The 9,125-nt window shown below is 48.6% G+C and overlaps 1 long non-coding RNA gene across 1 annotated transcript; it reads right to left on the reverse strand.

Moving 5' to 3' along the window:
* Positions 1-5,482: 5,482 nt before the first annotated feature.
* LOC136304210 (uncharacterized) lies at positions 5,483-7,910 on the reverse strand. Its single transcript, XR_010724422.1, has 6 exons — positions 7,800-7,910; positions 7,186-7,221; positions 7,023-7,061; positions 6,560-6,628; positions 6,190-6,467; positions 5,483-5,741 (listed from the first exon to the last, which is right to left on the reverse strand). It is a non-coding gene; the product is annotated as an uncharacterized lncRNA (long non-coding RNA).
* Between the last annotated feature and the right edge of the window lie 1,215 nt (positions 7,911-9,125).

The following is a 9,125-nucleotide window of genomic DNA, read 5'->3' on the forward strand; positions in this document are numbered from 1 at the left end:
GAACCAAATGTAGGAAATTCAAACAAAATTAATTAGAAGACGAAACTTAAATAAAATTGTTCAAAATTACGGTTAAGAAATTGCAGGAAATTAAAACAAAATAAAATAACATAAAATAAAATAAAATAAAATAAAATAAAAATAAAATAAGATAAAATAAAATCAAATCAAATAAAATAAAATATAAATTAAAACAAAATAAATAATGTGAAATAAAGTAAAATAAAATAAAATGGTAAAATGATATAAAAAGAGAAAATGAAATTAAAAGAAAATGAACCAAAATACAAATAGAAAGTAAAAATAAATTTGAAGTAGAAATAAAAGTAAAGAAAAAAATGAAGTGGCGGAAAAAGAAAGTTGAACAATCAAAGTAAATTAAAACAAGGCAAAACAAAATTTAAAAGTTAAATAAATTAAAATAAAACCCACAGCGATTAAATTAAATTAAAATAAACCAAAAACAGAAGAAAACAGAAATCCAATTAAATTAGAAAATGAAAATAAAACTCAATTGACGAGGAGGCAAAAAAAAATCAAAATTAAATTTTGAAACAAAGTTAAAATACTGAAGTGAAATAAAATAAAATTGATTTAAATGAAATAAAAAATCAAATCCAATTAAGAGGAAGCAAAAGCCAAAATAAAAAGAAAAAGCAAAAGTAAAATTGAATATTAAATAAAAACAAAATGAAATGAAAGACGAAAATGAAACAAAAGGTAAATAAGTGAAATAAGATAGAAAAAGAAAACTAAAACTAAATATTATTAAAATATTAAAATGTAGACATATATTTTATATGCCTGTATTCTTTTATATGTTCATATTTATAAATATAAATATATAAATAAAAATATAAATATACATAAAATTAAAAATGTATAAAAATATAAAAATTGAAAGGTATAAAATATTAAAAATTATATATTTTAGATTTTTATATTTTACAATGTATATTATATATAAATGAATAAATATATATGTACATATATAAACATATAATAATAGTAATATATATATTATTTATTAAATTATTTTTATTTATTATATTATTATATTCATTAATTACATAGAAATAAACACAAATGCAATCAGCTAAAATTCAAATGGCAAAGGTCGGTTGGACAAAATGGAAACAGAAAATTGAAAATACGCCCAAAAAGAATAGAAGAAAAAAAAAAAAAAATTAAAGTCGAAATTTCGAAAGGAAAAGTGAAAATGGGGAAATAAATCGAAACAGAAAGAAATAAAAATAGAAATGGAAATGGAAATAGAAAGAGATTAAAAATAAATATATATAAATAAATAAAAAGTGAAGGACGAAAAGGAAAGCCGGCAACGTCATTAGGGAATTATTATTATTAATAATATTATCATTAACGTGATCATTAATATCATCCACATTATTCTTAGCATCAATACTATTAATATTATTATTAATAATAATAATATTCCTATTAACACCATTGTCTCCCTCTCCTCACCTGGAGCCGTTTCCTTCCCTCCTCGTCCGGGGTTGAAATCCTCGAAATCCTCCCGGTTATATCCCGGGGAAATTCCAACCTTTTTATGGATTCACGGCCTTTTATGGGCGGGGCTTTTTTATGGATTTATGGAAATTTTTTTATGGATTTACGACCTTTTATGGGTTTATGACCTTCTATGGATTTATGCTATTTTTATGGATTTTTCTTTTTATGGTTTTATGGATTTTTTACATTTTTTGCTGCTCAGCCCCGCGTGAACCCCGGGAAACGGGGAATTCCTGGAGCTTTTCGGGGATTTCTCCCGATCTTCTGTGATTTCTCATGGATTTATCCCAGCATTTTGCAACTTCTCCTGGGGTTTATCCTGATTTTGGGCAATTTTTTCGTGGATTTATCCCAATTTTTTTTTTTAAAAGAGGAAATACAATACAATACAACACAACACAACACAACACAATAAAATAAAATAAAATAAAATAAAATAAAATAAAATAAAATAAAATTAAATTAATGGAAAAATAGAAGAAAAATAATTTAATTTTATTAATTTAATAATTTATTCCGGGTTTCCCCTGGATTGATCCAAACTTTCCTCAGTTTCTCACGGATTTGTCCGAACTTTCTGTGTTGTTTTTTTTTTTTTTTCCCACGGATTTATCCCAATTTTCCGCGATTCCTCCCTCATTTATCCCCCAACCCTTTATAGGGACGCCCCACAGAGACCCCACCCCACAAGGGACCCCATCAACCCTATAAGGAGCCTCCACCCCTATAGGGACCCCCCACCCTTTATAGGAACCCCTATAGGGACCCCACGCACCATAGGGACCCCCAATCCCTATAGGGACCCCCCCCACCCTTTATAGGAAACCCTATAGGGACCCCACGCACCATAGGGACCCCCAATCCCTATAGGGACCCCCCCCACCCTTTATAGGAAACCCTATAGGGACCCCACACACCATAGGGACCCCCAATCCCTATAGGGACCCCCACACCCTTTATAGGAACCCCTATAGGGACCCCCCACCCCTATAGGGACCCCCCCACCCTTTATAGGAAACCCTATAGGGACCCCCCACCCCATAAGGGACCCCCCACCCCTATAGGGACCCCCACACCCTTTATAGGAACCCCTATAGGGACCCCACGCACCATAGGGACCCCCCACCCCTATAGGGACCCCCCACCCTTTATAGGAAACCCTATAGGGACCCCACACACCATAGGGACCCCCAATCCCTATAGGGACCCCCCACACCCTTTATAGGAACCCCTATAGGGACCCCACGCACCATAGGGACCCCCCACCCCTATAGGGACCCCCCCCACCCTTTATAGGAACCCTATAGGGACCCCACACACCATAGGGACCCCCCACCCCTATAGGGACCCCCACACCCTTTTTAGGAAACCCTATAGGGACCCCACACACCATAGGGACCCCCAATCCCTATAGGGACCCCCCACACCCTTTTTAGGAAACCCTATAGGGACCCCCACCCCATACCGGCCCCATCAGCCCCATAGGAAACCCCCAACCCCATAAAGACACGGGTGTGCATTTGAATATAAGTCTGTGACGTCACAGGGTGGAAAATTTGGAATGTAAGGGTTTAGAATATAGGAATATTATAAATATTTGATAAGATACAAATAATAGCATGAATTGTGCATATATAAAATAAACATAATGAAATATTGAATATAATTTTTATATGCTATGATGATATGATATAATTTATATTTCAAAAATAAAAGACTATATATTTCAATAATGATATACCATATATAATATAGTATATAATAATATAACATATACTAATATATTTATATTAATAATTATATAATATAATGATTATATAATATAATGATTATATAATATAATCATTATATTATGAAAGTTTATTTAATTATATCTATAAATAATACAATATAATATATCGTTTAGTCTAGCATAGCGTATATTATTATTATTACTTAATAATATATTATATACTACTAAAATAATACATTTTATAATAATTATACAACATAATAATTTTATAATATAATGATTTTAGAATCATAGATAATTTATATAAATAATATTGCATTTATATTATATTATATCATATTATATTGTATTATAGCATAGCAGAGCATAGTATAATATATATATAATATTATATAATCATATAAATAATGTTATAAATACTACAAATCATTGTAATATACTCTAAAGCAACATGGAGTTTTTAGGTCATAGGCTGAGTTCTTCTTTTCCCCTTCTCCCTCCTGGCTCTGGGCGGTATTTTATAATCGGACGGAAAAAATCCACATTTCCTGCCGCGGGTGGTTGGCCACTGCGTTAAAAACTAAAAGCAATATATATTTTATTACGTCTATTTTATGGGCTTGATGGATTTTTTCAGCCTGCTAGCAGCTGCTGATCTTTGTCCCCAAGGGAAAAATTTCTCGAGGAAAGCTTTTTTCTCAAAACAATCTCGGTGAACGTCTGTCCTTTCTCCAGTCTTTGTCCAGCTGGTGTTGGACACCTTATAGAAGGCAGCAAGAATTAAAGAATAATTATTTTTTTTTTTCTGTGCCCTTCGCCTTCTGAAACGTTTGAGAGTCTTTTCTGGCAGAGCTGCCCACGGGCCACAGACCCAGGGTGGGGCAGTTCTCCAAAAAATGAACCGGTGGTTTTTTTTTTTTTCTGAAAAGTCCAGCCTCACCTCTCAGCGCTGTTTTCACACACATCCCTTCTCGGGGTCGGTTTCCTTTCCCCGAGATTTCTGGTTCGGGAGAGCCTTTTTTGCCAGACGCGAGGAAGAAGCGGAGTCTCCACGGTCTCGTTTTTCTTTTTGGGGTTCTCGTGTCGTTTGTCGTTTTCTTATCTTACAATTTCTATCCTAAAGGGGTCATCTCTACTCCGACCCAATCTCCTTTAACACCTCTGTGCCACCGTCACCAGGAGATAGAGGCCAGGAGGGGAGAAGAAGGAAGGACTCAGGGCACCACCCTAAATCCTCCATTCATTCCCACGTTCTAAGAATCCTAAACCGACACAATTTCCCCACCCTGTGACACGCTACACCGCTGTCTGTCACACCTTGGTGACCTGTAATTCTTCTCTCAGCGTTAGAAGCTTTTTTTCCCCACAGGCTCAAGTCAAAGGCTGTGTCCTCCTGGGCTCTGTGGAGGGTCCACAACCCCCCTGTAGAAATTCCAGACCCTCCCTTTATGGATCCCAAACCCTCCGGCACAGATCCCAAACCCTCTTGCTCGTGTCCCAAACCTCTCCGCCGAGGTCTGTGGCCTCCGAGGGCACCCCAAAGGAATGCCCCGGACTCCAACAATCCCTGTGACAAGAGGCTCGGGATGTCCAACAGCAGCTGCAGCGCCCAATTCCTCCTCCCGGCCTTTGCAGCCCCACCAGAGCTGCAGCCCCTGCGCCCGTGGCTCTTCCTGGGCATCTCCCTGGCCGCCCACCCGGGCCACGGCCTCGTCATCCCCGCCACAGCCTGCGGCCACCACCTGCACCGCCCCGGCGACTTCTTCCTCCTCAGCCTCCCCCTGCTCCCCCAGGACCCCATCGGCACCACTGTCCCTACGGCCACGGCCAATTCCCCCTGGGGCAGCGGGGATTTCTCCCGTGGGGAATGTGCCGCACGGGTCGTTTTTCCCTCTGTAGCAACGTGCAGCTGGTTTAGAGATGGATATTCGGAGTCTGATCGGAACGGAGCCAACTCGGCCGACCTGGCTTGTCCTGCACGTCCCTCGGTGAATGGCAGGGCTGGGGCAGACACCTCAGGCAGTCCTGGTGAAGGAGCTGGGCAGGGCTGAGACCCAGACCAAGGAGTGTCCAGAACCAGGAGTTTGGGATTTCCTACATAAGGGAGCTCTGAGAAATAAAACGTGCCGTTTGTCTCACGATCCAGAGGTCTCGAGTCACGTCTCCTGTCTCCCTGCTGTCACCGGTAGGGACACGAAAGAACCACACTCGCTCGGGTTCAGAGGTGAGCAGAGAAAGAGGAAGTTTATTGTGATTTGGGATTTAAATAGGATTTGGAGTTTGCTCAAGGACTGGTAGATGAGAGGAACACCTTTGTGAGCCCAGTGGTCAGGTCACCGACTGGAATGAAAACAATCGACTTGTTTATGTTACATTGGCGAGAGACTCCACTAGAAATATGCGAACATCATCAGAAGGCTGAAGAATCAGGGCGACACCCAACCAATGACCAGCTCGTGTAACACTCTCCTTTTTCCTGGGAATAGAAACCAACAGTTTTGGCTTTTTATTTTCGATTCTTTTCAAATATTTCAATTGTTTCTATTTGTTTTCAATTTTCAAAAGAAAGAGAAACCCCACGGTCCCATTGCACCCCAGACCCAGAGAAACCCCAAAGTTCCATTCCGCCACGGAGCCATGTAGACCCAGCAGCCCCACCCAAACCAGGAATCAAATTTCAACACCAATTAATATTGGGGACAAAAATAAAATCTATTTAAATTTAAAAAAACGTGGCGGGGGTTTTTTTGATGAAGAAAGAAACTCCTCGGGAAATAAAACGCGTTTTGTAAACGGTTTTTATACTGGACCCACGGCAGCCCCGTTGCGATCACAGCCCCCATCTGCCCTTTGCTCCGCCTGCACACCCACCCACCCCAACCGCCCCCAGGGACCCCACACAACCCACAGCAAACGACCCGCACGTGGGGCACGGTGTGGAGGCGGCAGAGCCCGGCAGGAAGCGACCGGAACCCAGGACGAGCTGCCCCAAACACCGGGAGAGCGGAAACCCAGACACACGGACAGGCGCAGACAGACAGACGGACGGACAGACACACAAGGCGGCTTTGCTGGAAGGGTTTATTGACTATGCAGGGAAACGGCCCAGGGCTCAGAGGGGATCGGGGAATCCTCCGGCGATGATCATCTCCTCCTGCCGCCGGAGGAGGACAGGACACGGATGTCAGCAGAGCGTCCAATCCTAAAGCACAAAGGCCAGAAGGTCACCCCCTGTTCCCCCCGGGACACGAGCGGGGCCTTGTCCCCAGCCCCGTCCCTGCAGCCACTGCTCACCTAGGCATTCAGAGAGGCAGCCAGGCGCTTCTGCCGCAGAAGTGACAGCAAGTCTTCATCCAGCAGGCTCTGGGGACAAGGGCAGCGTTAGAGACACACCGCGGGTGCTGGGCCGGGCCGGGGGCAAAGGGGAAAGCACGGGGCTCCGTGGGGAAGGGGCCCGCGGGAGCAATGGGGCGCAGGGGCTGCTGTGCCCCTGCCCACAAGCACGGGGGGCCCGGCCAAGGGGCACAGCTGGGCCAGGGGCCGTGTCCCGGGCCAGGCGGGGCTGCTGGGGGACAGGGATGGCCGCGCACAGGGGCCCCGGGCGAGGGGATCCCCGGGGAGCATCCCCGCGGCGGGGGAACGTGTCTGGGGCGTCAGCACGGCTGCGCTGGCCCGTGCTGGGACACGCCGGGACGGGCTGGGCCGTGCCGGCCACGCAAGGGGAGGGTGCGGCCGCGGCGGAACTCCCGGTACCCACCACGGTCGGCTCCGCGATGTCGACATTGCTCAAATCCAGCTGCAGAGAGAGCGGGAGACCCCGCTGGTCACCGCGATGTCCCCGGGGCCAGCGAGGGCTGGGGGGACACAGCTGCCCCCCAAGCCCCAGAGGGGATGCCCTCCCACCCCAGCGCCCCACTCACCTCCTGGAGATCATCTTGGGTTCCTTCCAGGAGGGCCTGGGAAGGAGAACAAAGGCCGGGTCTGCACGGGGCCTTGGGGGGCTCTGGGGGGACACGGGTGCGGGAGCAGGGCGGGGGCAAAGGGATGGGAATCCAGGGCCTCCAGGGAGATCTGGGGGAGCCGGGGGAGACGCAAAGACACGGAGCTGGGGAAAGCTGAGAGCCCGAGGGACGGGGCTGGGGCTGTGCAAGGAGCACGGGCTGAGGAACGGGGCACGGGAAAGGAATTGCGGGGCACGGACACGGCAGTGCCAGGGAGGGGCCTCGGGGGGGACAGGAGGAGGAGGACGGCTGGGGACAAAAGGGATAGGACTGAGAGAGCGTCTGTGAGGGGGGGGCAGGTCAGGGAACCGTACAGGGGGACCCCGCTGCGGTGGCCGGGATAAAAAGGCAAAGGATCGAGGGGGGACATGGAAGGAAAGGCCTCGGGAATGGCCGGTGGGAGGGCGTTTGGAGACCCCGGGCAGGACACGGAGGAGGGGGCAGGGAGGAAATTTGGGAAGGGACCAAGAAGGGTGGGATGGGAGGCCAGAAAGGGCAGGACGTGGGGACAGCGTCCGGCCTTGGAGCCTCACCTTGCCCTGTGCCGGGGGGCACAGCAGGATGGAGAAGAGCAGGGCCACGCCGAGCACAGCCACCTTCATCTTCCTCTTGGAGTGGGCAGCGCTGCCTGAGGCTGCAGCAGGGCAGGAGAGCCTTTATCCCTGCCGGGACTCCTCCCTGCGCCCTCCCCGAGAGCCCCCAGGCCAAAGCCCGGCTTGGCACAGCCCCCAGCCCTGGCCACAAGCCCAGCCCTGGCCCAGAGTCCATCCCACCTGCGGCACGGATCCAGCCCCCTCCCCGGCATCCCTCCAGCTTCCTGCACGGGGCAGCTGCCCCTGGAAGGGCCCGGCCACCCGGGGGGCCAAGGGGGGCAGGCAGGGGTCCCAAGGCAGCTGGGGACCCTGTGGGGACAACCCCCACTCCAACACAATCCATCCTCCAGCAGCCCCCAGTGCCACATCCCCACCTCCCGCTGTCCCTGCCCTCCCAGAGCGTTCCCTGTGGGACACCCCGGAGCTGAGCCCGGCCCCAAACCCAACACGTGGGAGAACACGGGGAACGAGGGAGATGTGCTCAGGTGAGCGACTGGGACCCGCAGTCACTGGGGGCACTGGGAGCACTGGGCAACGTTGGTCACCTGCGGACAAGGCTGAGGGGTTTGGGGAATCGCTCAGCCGGGGCAGTTCCCACATCCACAACAGCCTGCAGATCCCGAGTGGGTTCAATTCCCGGCCCCGGAGCAGAGTCCAGAGGGGAATGTCCCCTGCCCTGACCCTCACCCTGTCCCCCCGCAGCCACCGTGCCCACCCCGAGCACCTGGGCCCCGCTGTGCACGGCTGCTGCACGTGCAGGCTGCCAGGGACCCCGTGCCCAACGCGGCTCCCAGCCCAGCCCTGGCCCTGCCTGGGACATGCCCGCAGCTCCCCAAGGCCCTTGTCCCCACAGAGGGTCTCTGCAACGCCCTGGCCCCGCGCCCAGGCCACCGTCAGCAGGGTGTGCCCGTCCCCAGGGACGTGGACAAGGGGACATTTGTCCCCAGGCAGCCACTGGGAGATAATTGGGCAAACAGAGGTGCCCGGGGAGGAGGAGGAGGAGGAGGAGGAGGGATGGGGGCGCCCTGCCAGCATCTCTGATAAGCCCTGTTTACCCCCGAGGCACCGGGAATGCCTCCGTGAGCCCGGGACTTCCCCAGGACTGCGGTTCCTCGGGTGAGTTCCAGGGCCCGCAGCCAAGGCAGCGGCCTGAAGTGTTTTCCCAGCTGGGCCACAACAGATTTCTGCGGGATCCGCAGCGTCCCTGGGGACAGAGAGCAGCAGAGCCCTTCACTAATGCCCTGGGATGGCAAACAGGGCCCGCAG

Source organism: Chamaea fasciata, unplaced genomic scaffold (assembly GCF_029207755.1).
Source record: "Chamaea fasciata isolate MVZ Bird 193981 ecotype frontalis unplaced genomic scaffold, bChaFas1.0.hap1 SCAF_57, whole genome shotgun sequence".
Taxonomy (NCBI): domain Eukaryota; kingdom Metazoa; phylum Chordata; class Aves; order Passeriformes; family Sylviidae; genus Chamaea; species Chamaea fasciata.